At 35.2% G+C, this 20,051-nt stretch overlaps 1 long non-coding RNA gene across 1 annotated transcript; it reads left to right on the top strand.

Moving 5' to 3' along the window:
• The first annotated feature begins 7,610 nt into the window (after positions 1 to 7,610).
• On the top strand, positions 7,611 to 19,593 carry LOC121730524. Its single transcript, XR_006036121.1, has 3 exons — positions 7,611 to 7,685; positions 13,150 to 13,154; positions 19,582 to 19,593. It is a non-coding gene; the product is annotated as an uncharacterized LOC121730524 (long non-coding RNA).
• The last annotated feature ends 458 nt before the right edge of the window (positions 19,594 to 20,051 follow it).

Genomic DNA, 20,051 nt, shown 5'->3' with positions numbered 1-20,051 from the left:
TCCATATACAGACTATATTCATAATTTTACTCAACGACCAATCTTAAACGCTTCTTAAAGAGCCTTTTACGCCTGTATGTGCTAAGCATGTTACATACGCTCAGCATGGCCTCTATATTATCGGTTTCTTTCAACTTTCAAGTGAAGACAGAGTCACAAAATGTTATTATTTTGTCCAATTTGTCAGTACTTCGACCATTATGCATTTCTACAAAGTAGATAATAATTTTCATACTTCACTTGTTTGACTCTGGAGCTCTATAATAGAAAGTGGATTATAGGAATTTGGTCGACCAATACTTATTAGCTATTACGACCTAAATTATTACCAAAACCCAAAAGTAACCTAAATCATTATTTCCAATCAATATTAACTGCCTTGCCGCAAAGTAAGGATATTAACTTCTCCCGACACCTTCTAATTGAAATAATAATTAATTGAACATCATAAATTACTAATCAGTAATGTGATCCAACTCTTAATTTGAATCACATGAATGGCAATTTAAGTCTAAATAATCAAAGATATTCTGATAAAAAAAAATTGTTTTATTTCCGAATAGATTTGTAACAAATACTTTCAGAACGTTGATGCTAATGGTGCCTACCACCGGTTCGGGAACTATCCCGGCGAGAAGAACCGGTGTAAGAAACTCGCACGGGGTCCCACTTTTTACCAAAAAAGTGAGAAAAAAAATAATCTTTTTAAAATAAAATTTACAATTGTAACTTAAAATTATACAATGTCAACATCCATTCATAATTGTTGTGATAAGATTTAGTATCGTTGTAAAAATTTTAAAAAATTCAATTCACTCTTGATACACTCTAAAGAACATTCTATGCGGGACCAGTATTGCTCTATTTATCAGATAAAATTTACTTTCCATGCGAAACATTTTTTCGAACGTCACCAAAGATTGATCGGCTAATAGATACGTTTACATGCGGGCCCAGTCTGGCGGGAGTCTGGGTGAAACAAAAGCGATGTCCTGTAGAGGGGCCGCAAATAGGGCCCCCACTCAGGACCGGATCTACTATATAGCTTTTCGAGTACTAGGCAAAATCCTCGTGAATTCAAAGGCTAAGTCAAATCGAAAATAGACGATAATGCGCAAGAATCAATAATGTGGTTTTACATTCTACGAATTCTGATATCAATCAAACCCATCCAATTAATTTAATACAAGTCTACGTGAAGGTAAGTACCAAGAACTTCGAAGACTTTGAAATCGAAGTGACTATACAGGGTGTAACAAAAATAAGTGATAATACTTTAGGGTATGTACGTATTCCTTGTAGAGAGTTTACTGTGAAAGTAGCAGCGCTGAAAAACCCAAAAATTTTTTCACTTTTGTATGGGGAAACTCGTGAGTCGTGACGCTCGGGCCCTTGCCCAAACAAAAGTGAAAAAAAAAATTCGTCTTTCAGAGCTGCTACTTTCCCAGTGAACTCTCTACAAGGAACACGTACACACCCTAAAATATTATCACTTATTTTTGTTACACACTGTATAAGCAAAGGGCTCCCTAAGCTCACGGTCCAGCCCTGGCCCCTCTATTTATCCGATGTCCCCAATCATAACTCCAGCTTGTTTAGGCGCCGAGCCATTTGCTATTTATAAATACCACTTCATCAACGTTTTAATTATTAATTCACTGCATATGATACGTTTACGCTGCCACCAGTGATATTTGTTTGTAGATAAGTAAGCTTTGTCACTTGTTATGTTCGCTGATAATAATAGATTACGATTTGATATTAATGATATTTAGTTGATGCATTGTTTTGATGGTTCTATTTTTATTTTATTTAAAAATTAAAAATGCTAAAAAGACAACAATGGATTTTTCTGCTAAATGAATTTCGATATCGAATTATTGCATCGCCGTTACTGGCGTAAGAGTGACGGCTATTCATTTTATCACAGATGTGATCACAAGCTATATGTAATCGTTGATTAAAAATCATATTGCCTCTCTCGCTCCCATATTTATGTAAGAGTAGGCAAGATATTATTTACATTTTACTGCATTTACCAGTAACCCAGACTGCAGATCTTAATATTCCCAATATTTAATTTGAATATGCAAAATGGAGTATCTACAAATATATTATATCGTTGGTGATAGCGCGTAAACAGAAACACATGGAACTACTTAATTGCATTTTGCGTACACAAAGCCAATGTTTTGTTTCCTGAATTAATTAATATAAAGCTATATGTTTATTATTCAGCCAATTATAACCGTTATAATTGGTCTTATTTGCAGTTCAAAACTCGAAACGGCGAACTCTATTGGTTATTTCTGTGGAATGGAATTATTACAAATAACTTTAATTTGCTGAAACGTTAACAACCGGAGCATAAAACTTATCGACCAAGCAAATCAATGTTTTTCTTGCAGATAGGAGTAGGTATCTCCAGTTATTAATACAAGATCTGTCAGAAAGTACTGTCAGAAAGTTCTGTCAGAAAGAAACGCGCACGTCTGAACACGCCCTTATCCATCGTGGTTACTGGTTCATTACCCAAAGTGAAGAGATATGCAGGCATATCTTAGACAGTAATTCAATGTTATGTCAAGAAAGCGACACCAAGCACTGCAATATCGATTGTGTTCTGTGGTCGGAGACATTTTCCCCAACCGCAGCAGGTCGACATCGCACACAAACAGGTGAAGTGTAAATTTCACATTGGGAATTGCATTGGGTATATAATATATGAATAAAGTTTACATAGTCTAGGGCTTCCCAAACTGTGCGTCGCGACGCCCTGGGGCATCACGAAATTGTCCCAGGGGCGTGGCCTTTTAACGCAATCAAATATTCAATGTCATTCATACATCCCGAGCAGCGGTTTCAGAAGCTATTCTCAGAAAAGCAAGCGCAGCCTTCACATTAGCCAGTCTTGCAAGCTTTAATATCTTTCATAAATATCTCTTTTAAATTGATAACCTATGTAGGCTGGATCTAAAATTGGAAAGTATTTTTGAGGGTTGGGTTAAGACTTGAGAGTTGAGGGGTGTCGTAAAGAAATGGCAAAATCCCAAGGGCGTCACAGTACAAATAAGTTTGGGAAGCCCTGACATATTCTATTCGGGTAAAATTTGGCTTACGCTTACGAATATGTAGAGCTTAGTTTAGAGAGATTAATTATTGTCTATGAATGCCCAAGATTGGGACATCGATTGTGGTGGTGGTCAGTGGTGGCCCTAAGGGGTGGCGAACAGGCCAATCGCCCGGGCCGGGCCTCGCTGACTTGCTGGGGCCTCGCAAGGTATTTTTTCTTAAGACAAAGGGCCTCGCAAAGACCTTCCGCCCAGGGCCTCGCAATGGGTAAAGCCACCACTGTCGTTTGTGTATGTCAAAAATAACTTTGATAGAATCATAGCAATCATTGATATCCATCATGTTCATGGCCCAACGTGAAGAAGAGAAGAGTGTCAGTTCGTAAATCTATAGCCACTGAATGGCTTACTAAGTTACTATGAATGAATATAAGCTATATTGATAATTACGTTATTATTTAATACCTTATTTACGCGAATAAAATATAGTTTATAGTTGTGCTAAATGTGCACGTTTATCTGAAATAGGGCAAAGTTCAATTTACTCAGTATGCGTTACTGGGACGTGTAACAAGGGTATATTAAGCGGCAACATAGTAATTAACTCGCTCGAAACCAAATCATCAATTTGGAGCAACGAAATGTCGATCTAAATATAACCTCCTTTTTTGAAGTTAAAAATTTACGATGATGGAGCGAATAGTAATTAAATTAAAATAAATAAATAATACACAAACAATTTTTGTGTTAAAAGGTGTTTGTACTTGTTAGTTGTAACTTGTAACAGATCGCGCCCAGATGCAAAGCCGCCACTTAAAATTTTGTTTTTACAAATTATAATTTTGTTGTATGATTGTGTTTGAATTAATATCATATTCATATTCACCCATGAAAAATGAAAAAGGATGAATGAAGTTCTATAATATCCCAACCTTGTATATTTTCAGACGTGTAATGTTAGCATTGTATGTTATATTCATATTTCATTTCTGTCAGAACTTTACTTAGGTATTATAAACTTGCGTGTAAAAAAATCGACCCACCTCTCTCCTTATGATTCAAACGGTAATAACTCAAGAAATATAATTAGTATTAAATAAATGTTGGAATCGTTTTAAAGGTAGTACAATAAGGATTTAATTATTGCTATAGTTATTGTAATTGTAAATTGTTTACTAATTCTACAGCCTTAAAACAAAAACCGGTCAGTTTGGCATAACATTTCAGTAGGCGATTAATGACATCTTTCTTGTAAAAAATACTAACAAATTGATTTCAATAGCTCATAGTGCCACCCATTACCCTAATTTAGGTTTCCATCCGGGTTTTCCGCGGCAATAGAAATGCGCGGGGTGGGTCGATTTTTTTGCACGCAAGTGTATTATAAAACAGCTAAAATTGTCTTATCATTTCCCATTTATTTCAAAGTCTATTAAAGCCGTTGTGATCTAGTAGTTCAACAACACGATTTCTGAAAAAATGTAGACGATAAGATTGTCGAATCCGGTTTGTATAGTGTGTCCAATGTCTCTAATTAGAAATGTGCATGTCAATTGTATATTTCTCGTTCGTTCGTCATGCGATATGACTGTACTATACTAATATTGAGTCATTTCTTAAATACGTTACAAATTACTTTTTACACGAATACTGCAACTTATTGTAATGTTATCATTAACTTAGTAGGTTAGTAGTTGATACCTTTACATTAGCATAATTTAATATGGATATCAACATTAGTAAATATTATATTTAATGCGAAAATGTGTCTGTCTGTCTACACTTATACCGCTGAACATTTTTTAAAGTATGAAGATACTTCAAGTCCGCGTAAAAATGTACGATGCTAATTTTATTTCGGCTTACAAAATATAAATACCTATAGCACAGTGCCTATAGTAAGAAAGAAAAAATAATTCAGTAAAACAGTTATTGTATGTCAAGATAGTAACTTGGTTCTGCACAGTCAAATATTTAGTACGAGCAGCATTTTCTGCGTTTCATAAAAGGACATAATTGAGATTTATCTCCAACTAAACTCTAGTCTATCGCCTAATGTTTTCAATAAAAAACCTAACTCTTTATGTGTATATTTACCAAAAGTCCGAAGAAGGGAGAACGCAAATAACCGCGGGCGTTGACTCGTCCTAATCCGTCCCACTACTCCAGTTAAAGCGTGCAAGTGCGACTAACTTAACCTAAATGTTACTTTACTTTGCCACTCTTTGCGGCTATTTCTGTACATGTAAAAGGCTATTTTTATAAGTTCTTAGCCAACAGTGGCACGAGGCTTATGGCCGCAATTAATTCTTGACAAAGCGTATAGGACCTAGGACAGTATATTAAAATTTTTGTAACAATTAAAATATAATATTAACATCTAATATTTTATTTAGGCATTACATTTATTATATATTTCTTCATGTTTAGATTATAAACTACCTATTTTTGTCAAATTTTCTACAGATATAAGTTAGCAATCACACTAAATACGAATGAGGATAGGTAGAATCTTTAATATGTTTCTGAAAAATATACAAATTACAAACGTACATAAAGTTTAGTTTGAACAACAAATAAAGCATCCGACCCATACGACGTCAATGTAAAAGCATCTGGATTTTTTCGGTCGTTTTACCTTTGTGCATAATATTTTCTTTGCAATGTTTTGTAAAGATTTCTGCTTTGTTTCAACGACTGGAAAGTTTACCAGAATTTGGATTATAAACAAATGTAATGAAATTTGAAAATACTCGTGAATTGGTACATAAATAATATACATTTCGCTGCTAAGCCGATTTTGAAAATGTGAGTTCTGAGAAACATTGTAATTTGTAAGTATACAGTGTGTAACAAAAATAAGTGATAATACTTTAGGGTGCGTACGTGTTCCTTGTAGAGAGTTCACTGTGAAAGACGAATTTTTTTTTCACTTTTGTATGGGCAAGGGCCCGAGCGTCACGAGTTTCCCCATACAAAAGTGAAAAAAAATTTTGGTCTTTCAGCGCTGCTACTTTCACAGTGAACTCATTACAAGGAACATGTACAGACCCTAAAGTATTATCACTTATTTTTGTTACACCCTGTATATAGTTAATTTAGTTTAAATATATTTACTATCATAAACATAATAACATAAACCAGGAAATCCCATGACTTATCCTTCGAAATGTTTGCAACATTTACACGTTGTAAAAAAAACAAAAGCAATAAAATGTAACATTGTCGCAGTCACGTCCGAGGGCGGTAATGAAACGTTATTGGGTGTATTAGAACTATTTTGAAAGGACGCATGTATGGAGCATGTGGCCCGCAAGATTTTCTACACCACATGTGAAAACCGAACGGCCCTCGATTATATCAAAATAAATATACTTACGGTGATCGGCCTGTGGCTCTTAAACTTTAATTTGATAATACATCTTTGTATTATGTAATTTACACCCTTTCTAATTAAAAAAATCTACATTGTGTATACCAGATGGTTTTTTCAATTTTATAGAAATACTCGCTCTTAATTTAGTGATTTTCATGGAAATACGAATTGAAAATATAAGTGTTATGAATCACTTCAATCCCTATGAATTTCGTACTCAAAATAAAAATAGCTAAAAATATGTGTATCATATAATAAAATTCTTAAATACTTATATATGTAATAAGTATGTATAGTATAAAAGTATTAAATAATATATTTCCGTTGTCTGGTACCTGTAAGTTGTAACTTGTAACACATGTCCTTCAGGTACTCAGCACGGGGCCAGACTGACGTGGTGTGAAACGTCCATAGATATTATATTATAATTTATATATTACTTACATATTTTTTCATTTGACGGGAGTTTATCTTTCAGATATAAGTATATTCCTGTAACGTTCAATTCTTAAGAGAACTTATCCAAGTACAGATTGCCTTAAATCGATATCGGCAGCATTATATATTGTTCCCATAAATCGCCTTCCACGTCGAGAATCGAGATGGCTGACCCGGGAAAAGACTGAAGAAAAAGATACAAATATTGAGAACCACTGTAGCGAACATAATTTCAGCCTACTTTTATATTTAGCGTAGAGTCCGAATATAGCAACCGCATTGCTTTCAATACTCGACTTGTATTGCAATCAGTAATTGTAAATCAATCAAGTTAACTTCGTAGAAAATAAAAATACTAAGCTATAAGATTCGGAATGCCAAGGATCTTAGAGAATTCCGCAAAGTTTCCCTACTGAAAAAAATCACAATCGACATCCTTCAAGGAGCAAGAAGACGTGAGTGGAAGAATCGACCAGTAACATTTCGTAACATACGGACAATAACTCATTTTTTCCCCAATTATTTTAATAAAACTTGTGGCTTATCTACTTCGTAACCAAGCTAATATTTTATCTGGCTATACATATAATTCATACTTTTTCTATGTCAAATATTTTTTCCGGCCCTAAAGCCTCCAATAAAACATAAAAACGGGAAGTTTTTTCATGTTACTTACCCTATTCATCCACTCACGTCTTGAATTACAGATGCGTACGGCGTAATAATATTACTTCGATCGTGGAAAACCCAGACACAATAGCTTATCTAAATATTATCGCGGTCGCCGGTGACCGCTTGGGGTTTGACCCGCTTGAGGCAATATTATATTAGGTATCTAGTTATTATAATATCTACTCTACACTTTGTAATCATAACGCGAAAAAGTAGCGCGCCTATATACCAAATGACAAGTTTCTGAGGTTTTTCGACAGTATCTTTTCAACAGCTATGTTGAATTAAAGTTAATTATAACGCTAGAAAAAAATAGATAAACTCCTATCAAAGACGCTTAGAAACCAGGCAAAAATCATTTCGTCTTGTAATGATCACCTAACTAACATATCTCTTATATTATTTGGTAGAACTTATGATATATTTTGTCATACGGCCGCTTAAAGGAAATCTAAGTACTTTATGCACTCTACAACATCGTAGATAATATACTACTGACATAAGGACTACAAATAACTCTAAAGTGCCTATAGTTCAAAGGAAGAAGCTTATTGACAATTACCTATTTAAAGCAGTACCTAATTTCTTGAATAGGAAGCCCTTACCGTACTATGGATTCCATTTTTCCATTTCAAAGGCCAATGTAGGCCACTTCGCTTTGAAGTATTCTTTCAAGGTTCTGCGACAAGATTCGCTCCATTAATATTGACAAACGTGACCAAATTTAGAATATGTTTGTACTGGTGCTGAAACTAACAAAAGCGACATTTTCACTTGATACAGTGTTAATACTGCAAATTGCAATACTTATAAATAGCAAAGACCGAACTAATATACTTGAGTCAAACTGAAAAATTATAATTTTAAAAATTGTATGAAATTTTACGACTTGGAGACTAGCTAGCCTCAAGGTATCTTCCATCTCCTGATGCAATAAAGCATTTGCTTAGAAGTACCAAAGTATAGGCAACGCACAACCTGCTGATCTCTTGCCAAAAAAAAAATGGAAATGTGCAGTGATCTATGAACGATGAACGAGTGAGTAGTAGCACTAATATACAGGCTGTAACAAAACTAGGTGATAATACTTTAGGGTGTTTACGTGTTCCTTGTAAAGTGAAAGTAGCAGCGCTGAAAGACCATTTTTTTTCACTTTTGTATGGGCAAGCGCCCCAGCGTCACGAGTTCCCCCCATACAAAAGTTTAAAAAAATGTTGCTCTTTAAGCGCTGCTACTTTCACAGTGAAATCTCTACAAGGAACACGTACACACTACACACCCTAAAGTATTATCACTTAGTTTTGTTACACCTTGTAAGTATATTCTGTAGTAGTAGTCAAATAAATTAGGGGCCTAAAATGGTCGCTTTGGATAGTAGGAATCGTAATATGATTAATTTTTAAAACATCACAAAATGGTCACTCTGTTTGCAATTCATGTCTAGTAATTCGTACAAATTTTTGACATTCGTCAGTTTGACTATTTCGACGATTCAGTTTCTGAATTGATTTTAGATGAATTGCAAAATGAGACCATTTTAGCCCTCTGATGGCTCGTTATTGGTAATTCGCGGTCAAACAGTGACAGTTGTTGACTTGTCATTAATAGATATTAGAACTTACAGCTACTGTATACATGCGCCGATCAAGCGCCGATTGGCCCTTCATTTTCGCTAAACGGTCATAAAATTGTGAGGGTCCTATATTGTATTATGTTTACGTATGAGTGGCTTGTTATATTTCGTCTTGTCAGTGTGTATTTTCACACGTTGTGTTATCAACACACGACCTCTGGTAACAATCGCGAATTTAATGAAAGAAATTATACACACCGTGTGATTTAAACGTGTTTTGTAACCTTAACACTAATTACATAAAATCTAGATCAGTTCATGGCTATAAGGCCTACAACTATTAACTATAATCTCTCTTATAGTTTAAAAGGCACCATTTTATCCATACCAATATTTATCGACTTATTTTGAGTTTCATTGATCTTTATTCCAGTGATAAAAGCTCTATTTATAATTTGGTTATGATTTAATAATTTCAGTGATAATGAGATATTGTAGGGTGCTTGGAAATATAGAGTTCGATTTAAGAATGAGAAGACAGGTATGAAGGCCATAATTCCCATAAATTTGGTTTCTCATTTCTACTCTTTGGAGCTACGATTTTTACAGTAAAGTATATAAACGACACACGACCCGACCCGACACATACACACTTACATACAGTCTACAGAATTATGACTTTTTTGAATTATTAATATATGAACTTTGATATTGGTAGCAATAGTAGTTCTACTTTCTAGACTCCCAGCTTAGGGAAACGGGATCAGTTTTTAATTTTTGTGCCTTTATTGTTAAGGGTAAACTTTAATGTGACTCTTCCTTCTTTCCTCTATAACACTCAGTCTTCAGACTTACACTGGTCACTCCAGCAGGTTAGTGGTTATGCACGCAGGATTGGTCATGGCAAAAGTGTATTCCATTTATTGGTTTAAGACAAACGGTGTATCTTTAAAAGTATGGTGTAAATATTTTACAAACATGAACGGGCAATCGGTGAACTAATTGGATCACTCTAGTTCGGTCGAAATTGTTTCCTCGCCCATTGCCAACTGCCAATTACGACTCAGGGCACTGCCGTTCAATGCATATGTTGGAGTGCATGTGATTTCACTATTTCTATGTTGGGACATAGAATTCAGATTTATATTTTATAGTTGAAATAGCCGATAGTGGTAGTTGGTACTCTTTCATGTTTTTCATATGGGACCCATGTATCTTCCATATTGTAGCCATTGAACGCCTCCGTGCTGCGCGTGGCTCTTGACTCGGAGGTTGGAAACATGTTATTTCCAAGTTTGGTTAGGACAATGCAGGCTGATCACCTGATTGTCTGACAAGTAAGATGATCCATGCGTCGGATGGACATGTGATAAGTCGGTCCTGCGCCTGATCTCTCGCCAGTCGTGTCGGTCTTCCGTCCCGTGTGGGTTATGAGAGAAAAAGGAATAGAGAGTGCTCTTGTGTACTGCGCACACACTTGAGCACTATAAAATTACTCCTGCGTAACTGGCCTGGTTTCAATGAAACCGGCCACCGTCACTGAAACCGGTGTGGGAGTTATTATTATATTATTATATTGTAGCCAGCATATTAGTTTTAGCCAGTTTTACGAACTGGGCCGGTTTCTCGCATCTATTGCTTCGGTATCGGGATAGATTAATGTAATGGTTGTTTGCGATCGAAGACGCATCAGTTTGTCAGATTCGGACTCGGATAAATTTCCTACACGACGCGACGTAGCATCAGAAAAAAATATTCATAGGCAGATGAGTTCTGTCAACATTGGTCGCGAATCGCGATCTTTTGAAAGAGTTTGACATAATCCGACCATGTTTTGTCGACCCGCCACGTGCCTAGGGCAGCGTTTCCACCGGAGAATAAAAACGCTTTATTTGCCTGGCCACGTTGAGCGCAACGATTCTATTGGTTCTTGTAAAACGCATTCCTCGCAAGTCGCAACGCTTCTTAGCTCATCTCCGGTGGAAACACAGCCTAATAAATCAGTTGTAACTGTAGTCTATTATGTTTTATTGTACTAATATAATTGTACATGAGTAGTTTGCCCACGCCGCGGTCGGCACACAGGTTTGCGTCAATGCGGTAATGGCTACCGAAATAACACCCGTCCAACGTCGATTATACTACATTATTCTATGTTCTATTAAGTCCCTACTATTAGCTTATGTGCTAACTAACTAATAGTAGCTATTGGAATTTACAAGAAAATTGTAAAGCAGATGCTGACTTTATTCTAAAGGAAATCTGCTTAAAACTCTCATTTTATTCTGGTAAATATCCTATGGAACTTTATAGAAAAAATTGTAAATAAACTTTTGAATATAAGCATATAACGCTAATGCGTAGAGGCGCTTTGAGTGTTTTTTTTTTCAAAGAGGAAAGTTGCAGCCACAGAAATAGTTGCTATGATATTATAGGAGTGTATTAATTCTGCAAAGCCTCGAAACGGAATCCTGTAGACAGAAGCTGTATAATATAATATAAGTATAATAAGTATAATGTAAGTATAATATAATATCTATTAAGATATTATACAGGACCCAGGTTATTACTTTCCTAGTTTAATATAAATGAGTCTTAATAATTTAGGGCGCGTAATGTGTATAATGCATACATATCTAGAGTTCACTGTGAAAAAGTTACTTTTAGTTTTTTCAATTATTCTATGGGCTAAATATTATATACAGGGTGTAACAAAAATAAGTGATAATACTTTAGGGTGGGTACGTGTTCCTTGTAGAGAGTTCATTGTGAAAGTAGCAGCGCTGAAGGAAGAAAAATATTTTTCACTTTTGTATGGGCAAGGGCCCGAGCGTCACGAGTTTCCCCATACAAAAGTGAAAAAAAATTTTGGTCTTTCAGCGCTGCTACTCTCACAGTGAACTCTCTACAAGGAACACGTACACACCCTAAAGTAGTATCACTTATTTTTGTTACACCCTGTATGTTTTTGAGGAGAAACATAGAAGTCAAAAACTCTTTCACTGCTACTTTCACAGTGAAGCTATGATATAAGGGACAATATAATATGCATTATGGACCCCAAAGTATTATATTACTCATTAGTGTTACGCCTTGTCTAGATACCTGACCTAGACTCGATGATATAACATTCTTACTGGCATATGCATAAGTAGGTATGTTGTTTTGCAATTACAATCTTGTTATGAAAACGAGGACCGGTTTCGAAAATATATCAATTGTAACGTTGAATGTTATTGTACACCTTCACGTCGGCACTTGCGAAATGCTTCGGATTATCCTTGCCACCACAATATACACGCCATACGGTAGAGTAGCTGGCAGGTTCTTCTTCAAAACTTAGCTAAGCTCTAGCAGTGGCGTAATGTACCTACCGTCTGGGCTCGTGGCAATTTTTTTTGATGGGGCCTATCGTCACGTAACAATAAAAGTAAAAAAAAAAACATTTCTGAGCTCACGGTCTCCTGGGCCGGGGCCCTTTTAGGCACGAACCCCCGACCCAAAAGGCATTTTTCCAGCTCTGCCACCCCATTGTTACGCCGCTGAGCTCTAACCAAATAGACACAATACATAAATACGATGAATTAAAACACTTTTTTACCTTGATTTTTCGAGTTTCGGTCATATCCCCTGGGTTTACACATTCCTGAAGATCCGATAAAAATGAAATGGTACTTTAGCCCTGTAGACGACGCACATGAGACGTGATACAGTATTATTTTGCTACTTCAAGTTATCTAAAATTACGCTATTTATTATTTATTTATTTATTTAATCAGGCTACGTAGGCCCATACAATATATACCTTAATGTCTAACATACATATTAATTATAATCTTATTTAACTACACTCTATCACCAATTAACGGCGACGTGACGCTCGCTTCAATCCGGAGTCTCCCCCGGAACCTTGCATGCGGCCGATTCACATCATAATAATAATATAATATAATATAATAATATAATATCTATGGACGCTTCACACCACGTCAGTCTGGCCCCGTGCTAAGTACCTAAAGGACTTGTGTTACAGGTACCAGACAACGGAAATATATTTAATACTTTTATACCATACATATATTTAAGATTTTTATTATATCATACACATATTTAATACACATCCAGACCCGGGAACATTGAAAACTTTTTGTTCCGTCCGCGGGATTCGAATCCGCGACCCCCGGCTTGAGCTACCAACGCGCTCACCACTGAGCCACAGAGGTCGTCGTCATCATGATGATTTACTGTATATTATTTATATTGTGTTGTAAGCTTGTCAACTGACGCGTCATTTCGACGCAAGCTTTCGATTGCGCAAACTATTTTTACATGGAAAAATATTAACACAGCATGTGTTGGGCTCAATCAACTGTTTTATGAAGATTTCTATCTACTAACATTATTTCTATGTGGCAGGCTTGGAAATGAGCAGACATGTCCTGATGGGAAACGACTACTGTTACAACTTATAAATAACTAGCTGTTGCCCGCGACTTCGTCCGCGTGGACTTCAGTTTATAGCGCGCGATGTCAACAAAATTTGTGTCAAAAGCTTTTATAAAAAAAAACCCTGGTACCCCTTAAATCAAAACAGCTGTGCAGTGTGCACATAATATTTCATTTTTTTTAAATTGAACTTTATATATTATGCCAAATTTTAAAGCTTATTTAGCCCCCTTAACTTTACCCATAAACTATTTATCATTGATAGGTTTAAGATTACGTCACTGTATAATGTATATTATAATATTAGGTACCTACTGACTTATTAAATAACGTAGAAAAGAAATAACAATCGAAAAAAAATCGGGACTCGAAGGTATGATGATACTACCTCTTATAGAAAGATGTTAGTCAAGCGTTAGCGCGATGTAAAAGACGCACGGCGCCATCTAGTATGAATTTTTGGAACTAACTTAATTTGAACAAATTTTCGTATTTTCACCCCCTTACAACCTTTTTTTCCAGTAAAAAAAGTAGCCTATGTCCTTTCTCAGGCTTTAGACTATCTGTATACAAAATTTCATTACAATCGGTTCGGTAGTTTTGGCGTGAAAGCGAGACAGACAGACAGACAGACAGACAGACAGAGATACTTTCGCATTTATAATATTAGTATAGATTATTAAATCTGGTAAGTACTAATACCTGCTGATAAGTAGTTTGGCATGGTTTGTACCAGCGCAACGTTACTATTGCATATTTTTAGATTAAAAAGTAGTTATTGTAAGATAATAATAATTGTAGTAGTCAGACATACGATATCGCGGACTTTTACGTTGATATTAATGTCCTCTATAAGTCTATAGTACATCACTTTGCGATAAGTAAGTATAGTCTATAATTTATAAAGCATAAGCAAGAAGGAATATTTTGGTAGATTTTTCACACAATTATTAACACTTAATACGGTTCCCTTTTTTCTCTCATTAAATATAGCCTATATTCAGCAGAAATAGTGTGGATTAAAAAATATGCATTAATACTTCCATCGTGCATCGGCATCGTGCGTATCGCAGACACAATAGATCTTCAATTGTTATGCTGGCAGCCGGCTGCCGCTATTGGAGATTTATAGTTAAAGAAATTAATGAATTATAATAGCAATCAAAAATAATAGTCATTCAAAACTTATTTTAAAAAGTTCTAAAAATATTACTTTCGTAGTCATAACTTTTAAAGCTTTTTTGAAATTAGGATTATAATAATGAAGCACGATAGTCTATATCAAATCAATAAAGCAGCACCCGGCTGTCGCATAACTATTGAAAATCTATTGTGTCTGCGATTCCCACGATCGAGGTAATATTTACGTGGACTCTCCGGGCGAGTCTGTGGCACTGATAATTAAATCTCTCCCCTACCGCACGCACACCCGCGCATCGCGCCTTGACGCCCAATTCGCAACGTGCAGCAGAAATCGTAATATTTTAATTTCGCCATAACATTAAAACCAAACGTCCAATTTTAATCATTCAAAGACCAAATATTATCTACATTAACTGTACTTAGTGATGAAATAATTTATTTTGATAAGGGTCAATAGCATGATTTAAATAAACGCATTTAAATATAGTCCAAAAAAATTCTAGATTTTTTAATAAAAAAATGGTTATTGTGCCTCACTCAACATAGATAGGTATAGTGTGTCGCGGACTTTTTTGTAGATATTTAAAAGATCTATAATTACTTAGAACATTTTATGCCTCTATCTTTTATAGTTTAGGCAGCGTACGCAAAATAAGTAACTTTTCTGGTTGATTTTTTAAACCTTGCGTCCGAAAATCCCAAATATCTTACGGAACCTTATATTTTTCCAAAATAAAAATTAGCCTATGTTCAGCAGAAATAATGCAGGATTCCAATGGTAAAAGAATTTTTCAAATCGGTCCAGTAGTTTCGGAGCCTATTCGACTCAAACAAACAAACAAACAAACAAAAAATCAAATCTTTCCTCTTTATAATAGTAGTGTAGACATGAGTTTACCCCGTCTACGATACTTAGACTTTTAATATTATGCTTAGGTATGTGACCTAAGCATAATATTAAAAGTCTAAGTATCGTTTGTCTAAAACCGCTATCCCCAACCCGCGGCCCGCGGGCCGCATGCGGCCCGCCGGGACTTTATTTGTGGCCCGCGTGATGTTAAACAATCCGGGAGTTGACAACTTTTTAAAAATAGTTTTAAGCGCTTTAGTTGTGTGCAATAATACCTGTAAATTAATATTTTATTCATTATTATGAGTAAAAAAATATTTTAAATACTGAATTCAAAATATGTCACAAAAACGCGGCATTATGGTCACGTGATCACGTGTGACGTCATCGTTCATGAAACAAAACAAGCGTAGACAGCAAAAGTGAGTTAAAGTGTTTAAACCTAACAACTGTCAATTTTGTTTGACACTGAACGATGACGTCACTGCTTCAGATTAGCGTTTCCAATCACGTGACTTACAGTTAATAAATCCATTTTTTTTTTCAATGTAAAATAAAATAAATCAATAATTATTTTTTCGTTATTTCTATTGTTTTAGAGTTTTTATCAATAAATCTATAAAATTTATTAATTATTTTAAAATTTTAAACATACTGTCAACTCCCGGATTTTGAAATTCACGCCCACCGGCAAAATAACGTAAAGTTTACGTGATAGTCGTTAAATTTTTTCCACTTTTAAATCGTTAATTTTGAAGAATGTTATTTTTTAACCCTAAAAAATTTTAGTTGCGGTCCGCGACACCAAGACCAAATCATGTTGAAAAATGTTGGGGACCACTGGTCTAAAAGTTCAAATATACTGTGTAACGTGTGTCTACACTACACAGTAGTCATACTTTAGAGTGTAGCTCATGAACTATCGTAGCAAAAATAAAACAGGTTTTTCGACATTAGTATGTTTTATTATTGTGCCACTGTTCTTCGCTACTATATTATAAATTGAGATTTGAGAATCAAAGTCTAGAAAAACCGATAGGTACGATTGGCAGCCGATTTTTTGCCTTCTTTCAACGCTCTCCCAAAAAGGTACAGAATATTATATCTACCAGTAATTACCATGTTAAACTTACTTATACAAATAATAAGGTAAGCTTAAATTAACATAAAACCTTCATATTTTAGTCGGTTAAAAATCGTGACCTACATATGTAATGTCAATTCGATCTATGTAAAACATCTAGCCGAAGCTCAGTCGCACGAAGTCGCGGGTTTGTCCAGTACCACCGTTAACTAGCCCACTTCACACAGGATCTAATAAATAATATACAAATAGCTTAATAAATTGAGAAACATTCAATGATTTAATACTCAACTCAAATGATGAGAGTTGGTGGATCTTCATTGAATACGTTAAGTTACTTTTGTACGTCTACCTACAACAAACATCGTTAGATTTAATAATAATTATTTTGAGTTTTTATCAAATTGGTATTGTATTGTTTATTCTCACAGAAATTCAGTTATCCGCAATCAAAATTATCCCAGAATATTAAGTCCTTTCCGGGACTAAAATTATCTATACCGTATAAGGTACATGCATCAGAATAATGTAATAACTAATGTGCTTATTTTAATAATGTTTCGATGTATGTACTGTTTGGTGTCCTAATTAAATAAATAAATAAACACAAAATTTCATCAAAATCAATTTCGTGCATGAAGAGATTACAGACTAACAGACGTCTAGTCACTTTGAAATTATAATAGAAGAAAATATATTTTATAATAAGTTAATTAAGTAAAATAGCTTCGTGCTTATACAAAGCGTGTAAGCTTATTATTTTAACACCTGAATCAATACAATTACGTATGCCCTTTACTAATGTCCAAGGGCAGAGGGCAATCAATATAAATATCACGAACAAATCCGCCACGCAAATCATTTACAATGACACACAAAATAGCGTGCTTAATGGCTAAATAATTAGGGGGACTATAATTACAATGGTTATTTACGTACTCATATTGTAAAATTTTACAAAATATATGAACAAGAAGAAACTTTTAAACGAGATGAGAGAGTAGAGGAAAAGAACTTGGCAGGGATGATTCATGATGATTAGTTCTTTAGCTTCAAAGTAATGCCTCCTCAGTCCCGAGTTCTTCATCCTTACTCACTAGTAAAACTTAAAGGTAACAATTTCGCAGAGTTAGTCTGTTAGTCTGTCATGCCACATGTGATATCACAATCTGCCAGACAATGTTCAAAATATAAATGTTCTACTAACTTTAACGGCCGTTCCCAATATTTGATCTATCTCTGGTTTTGCCCTACTAGAGATAGGAATAGCTCACATTAGACATTAGAGACATATTATATTTTATGTCAATTGTGAGCTATTCCTATCTCTAGTAGGACAAAACCAGAGATAGATCAAATATTGGGAACGGCCGTAATACTATAACTTAAAACTTTAATAACTAGTAACTTTTGATAGCAAAAAGTAAGGGCTGAAGCCAAACGAGCGTAATTTGTGAGTTGTGAGTCGCAGAATTTCGGTCGCGTAAATATCTTTTCATACAAATTATTACTCACAAAATTACGCTCGTGCGAATGAAACAGGACTTTTCATACGGCGTTATTTTCCTAGGAAAAAAATTTTGAACAATTTCAATTCAGTATTCTCTTTCGTACAGAATTCGATACATAGTAATAAATTACTTTGCATAACTTTTTTCGTAGAAACTGAAAATCAGCAACTGTTAGCTTAATTTCAATTTATTCGAGCCGTGAAGCAGTAAAATTAACCCCCACGCTGTCAAACAAAGAGTTTTAAGCGAACAATAATAACCGAAGAGCCAGCGACATCCAGACTGTCGTCTTTTTATAAAAGTGGAAAGCTTACCTATTTTTTCTTATAACTTGAGTTCCCGTTCTGAACGTCAACCTAACTTTCAATAAAGTGTAGAGCTCAATTTTTTTATCCCATTTTCTTCAGGATATTTTTGCATAGTATACTGGGTGTTAGGGTTAACACCATTATCCATAAAACTATCAAATGGGCCCGTCAAATGAACAACTTTTTCTATGAGAACAACGCTGGGAACTCAAAAAAATCCGTCGTCATACCCATACGAATTGCCGATCCGGGCAATTTGTATGGGTATGCTGACGGCATTTTGACGGGCTCATTTGATGGTTTTAAGGATAACGGTGTTAAGAGGGGTCCACACCGCCGTTTTTCCATACAAACGTTGTCCCCTGTTTCCTCCCTGGAAATTGCCGGTAGAGTTATGATTTTTTTCCTGAATATCTATGGCCACTATTAGCATGTCCCTATGTTTTCTTTTTTTTTCATAATTTTATTATTAAAAAAGATAAGAACGTCCAAAAACCCAAAAAAGGCCAGATTTTCCTCTGTGTTCAAATACCCAGAAAACAAAACTGGCTAGAATATACAAAAAAATAAAACATAGGAACACAGTTCAAGCCTTGCTTTAATTCTTAATGAAAAATCGGTTAAGTTTTGGACTCCAAGATTTTCTGTTCTTTTATTAGAACTTTTGTCGTATTGTCTCTATCGCGCTCTGCGGTGGGAGACTTGAGATTGGTGAGACGGCAATACATTTTCAAATACCTATTTTCAATTTCTCTCGCCCCTGGTGTATCCTCTTAACCCTAACAACCTGTATAACCCCTTAATTTTCAGCTTTTTTTGAATGATGAAAGTCTGATTGTCACTGGCTCTCGAGTTATACTCACTACAAGGCTAATAAATAAATGAATTAAAACTCGCTGAACCACAAAAAGCTCCAAGCAATATTTTAAAAAAATCCTGATTTTGTGTGTTGTGCTAATGGGTGAATGTCCTGCAAAATATGGTTTCCAGAAGTTGTAAATTATATTTTTGTCCCAGTTTTGTGCTGACTAAATTCATTATGTGTTATCAAAATACATGTTTTTGGGTTATAGTCACGTTGTATGTTTTATTTCATTTATTTAACAAAGTTAAAGCATTAGTATAACAACGAAGTAAGATAATATATTAATAAAATATTGCATGAATCATAAATAACTACCAGAAGTAAGTAGAAATTGAATCCAAGAAAAATAAATAACTCAAAAAGCGAAATTTTCCTGCAATTAGAGCTAGCTTATTGGTCCTCCTTCCTAAACTCTCGGAGCTATTAAATTTTATGAAAATACTTCTAACTGTTGCTATACTTTTTTTTTATGAAATAAGGGGGCAAACAAGCAAACGGGTCACCTGATGGAAAGCAACTTCCGTCGCCCATGGACACTCGCAGCATCAGAAGAGCTGCAAGTGCGTTGCCGGCCTTTTAAGAGGGAATAGGGTAATACGGGAGGGTAGGGAAGGGAAGGGAATAGTTGAGGGTAGGGAAGGGAATAGGGTAGGGGTTAGGGGATTGGGCCTCCGGTAAACTCACTCACTCGGCGAAACACAGCGCAAGCGTTGT

The sequence above is a fragment of the Aricia agestis genome, chromosome 9, assembly GCF_905147365.1.
Source record: "Aricia agestis chromosome 9, ilAriAges1.1, whole genome shotgun sequence".
Lineage (NCBI taxonomy): Eukaryota > Metazoa > Arthropoda > Insecta > Lepidoptera > Lycaenidae > Aricia > Aricia agestis.
Note: the sequence above shows the minus strand (reverse complement) of the source record. Positions and strands in the feature narration are given on the sequence as shown.